Here is a 3046-nt window from a genome sequence, read left to right on the forward strand (position 1 = left end):
TAATTTGATTCTAAACATGGATAAAAATTAACCATAGTTGGAAGAAAATTATCATAATGTAAGGAAGTTCCTAGAGTACTGATACTAGCATATTCGAGTTGACCATATGTCAAAAAGAATTTAAGTTCTCGGAATCCAATTATATGGTAACAACCAAAATAATACCTTTTGAGTTATATTCTCCCATATAACTCAAAACAAATCTAAAAACTACCAAAGAAAGATGCATCAATCCCGACTCATTCTAAACCTACTCCAATATCAATTCCAAATAAAAAGACAAAGCCCAAGGTTTTAATATCCGGCTCAACCCTCTCCATCATTACATAATTACAATTAAAAAGGAAACCTATTCTTGGTTAGATTCTCCAAGGCATTGCCCGCTTCTCCTTAGGTCCAGATTCGAGTCTATTTTTGCCAAATGCATGTGGTTTTTGGGTGATTGCATGCATTTGTGGAGATTAGTCTTGACTCAAAAAGGATCCTAGATACCATGGCATAACAAAGGGACATAGTAGCACTAGCTATAACCATTGGAGCATCCAAACTTCACTGTAATAACAACATACTATGGAAATTCATCTACAGTTGGAAGTTGTCTTGAATCCTCCATTTTATAATTCTATATATAAGTTGCCAAATCTAGGGCATGTGAAGTTTTTCAACCTGAGATGTTACCTAAGTCTCATCCCCAGCCAATCACAGTCACAATAGAAGTTCAACCACATTCAGCGCATCGTTAAATGAGAAATTGAGAATCAAGTCACTCAGCAGACTTCACATGTTGGTGAAGAAATATATTTAAACAGAAACAATGCACTCAATATTTGAGTAGCTTAAGCCATCACATGTCATGACAACTAATAAAAGCAAAATAACAGGAAGAGAGAAATGCAAAAGTATGAATACAGTGAAAATAAACTTACAATTGGATGTGCAAGCAGTTCCCCAAAGTTGTATATGTTTTCTCCGAGCAATGCAGCAAGGGACAAATCAAATGCCAAATCCTAAAATAAGATAGAAAGTAAAAATTCTCGATGGAACAATGAGGAGCTCAGGAAATCATGCATGCAATTTCTCAAGGAAAGATTAAAAAACTCATCTACAATAACCAATTGATTTTATATTGAATCACACTTCTCTCATAAGAAATGTTTAACACGTCTCTGTACTGAGTCAAATAGCAATGTGAACTCAAATCGAATTGATATTTTGTTTGAAAAAATCCAAGCATCCAGATTTAATGATTCATTTATGATAAATAGAAGATAAAACAAAATTCATACATCATAGAAAAGACAGACTAAAAGGCAGTATTCTTTCAGTTACTGTTGAACACCACTTGAATTTATGTATAACCTAAACATCAATCCTCCACATATGTAACTGGAAGTTCATTTACCCCAACGTCACCCATTAACCATGTGTAGTGATCAATCAACCAAAATATCTCCAAACGTTGACACAAAATAATGCAAAGGCTGCATTCAATGTCAGGGACCGGTTCAATCAGGGAGTTGAAGAACTCATAACATTTACATTTTTTTCCCCCATAATTTCTAGAATATTCCAACACCTTCTTTAGAGGGAATAATTCTAAATTCAATAGAAAAAATACAGAGCTCAAATACCTATTGCACATGAGTGATTATACAAAAAAAGGCTTTGTCGACTCAAACAAGAAACTAAATGGTTTCCAATTTCCCTCATTCAGATTTCCAGGAGTGGCTAAATCAAAGGTTGATATTTTAGACAAAAATAGCGACACTGACACTGTTATAGGATCCTAAGGTGCAAGCAATATCATCCACTTTGCCACTTTCCCAATATCCTCATTAGCTAGGTCTCTTGTTCTCTACATTCTTTTACATTATCTTTTGTTGTTCTCCATTCTTACCCAAGATATCTCCTTATTATTTTCACTTCAAAGAACACTCACTCGTCATTAAACAAAAGTCTACATTTATGTTCTCAAAACATGTCTTCATTACAATTGATTGCCATACCAGAGAAAGGACATTTTACGACATGCATTTAAAACTCTTTCTTTCTATGTAATAGCAAGAGATTATATAACAACATTTATGAGAAAGTTAAAAATAAAATGTGTGGATTATATAGAACGTGCATTAGAAATATCCATTTATAACAACAAATTTTAACCTTAATTGGTCATGCCAAAATAGCCCTAGTGAGTGACAGCATATGAAATCATTAAAGGCACCATGATGAACCTTGGTAAAATAATTCAAGATAGCACATAATCCCTACCAGCTTAAATGATTCCGATAGAGACTCCACCATGTGTACACCAGATAAAGAAGGGCACTTTTGTAAAACTCAGCAAATTCCTGACAAGATTTATGGCATTGAGATGAAACCCAATAATAGTTGGCATACACAGATGGATCAATGTCAGTCATGCTGTCAAGCGTACTCTTCCTGTCTTCTAGAAGTTTCTTGCACTCCTTTGGGCTGCCTTTCTCAAGCTGAAAGGTAGCTATTTGCATCTTAATGTAAAGGATTGGTTCCTCAATGCGCATTTCTCTAGTAGCAAGAAGCTTTTCAATCACACCTTCAAGATAACCAATGGAAGCTTCTTTCTCTGGGTACTGCCGAGAGACTATTACAGCAAAATGTGCAAGCTTGAGAAGATTGATCTTGGTCTCAAAGTCAGTGATGAAATTATGATATGACTGTATGAGAGCATCACCAGCCTGAAGATAATGAAAAAGAAAACGGGGTCAAATGTACATAATAAACAAATATGAATGCGAATAGATATGTTTAAACAAGTTTTCCCAATCAAACACAAGCACAAACAAATGTAGAAGTAGCTTGCTACCTTGGAACATACAAAGAAAACAAGATTCATACTAAAAGATCCAACTAAAAAGAAAGAATAAGCCAAAGAAATAACTAGAAACTTCAGTGCATGCTCATTACTAGCCTGTGATAAACAATCTAACCTTATAAAACCATACATGTTAATATGTTTTTTAGTTAAGTGCAAATTGTATAGAGGAGGCCAAAGGGGTGCAACCCA

Source organism: Camellia sinensis, chromosome 13, assembly GCF_055761805.1.
Source record: "Camellia sinensis isolate YWXY chromosome 13, ASM5576180v1, whole genome shotgun sequence".
Taxonomy (NCBI): domain Eukaryota; kingdom Viridiplantae; phylum Streptophyta; class Magnoliopsida; order Ericales; family Theaceae; genus Camellia; species Camellia sinensis.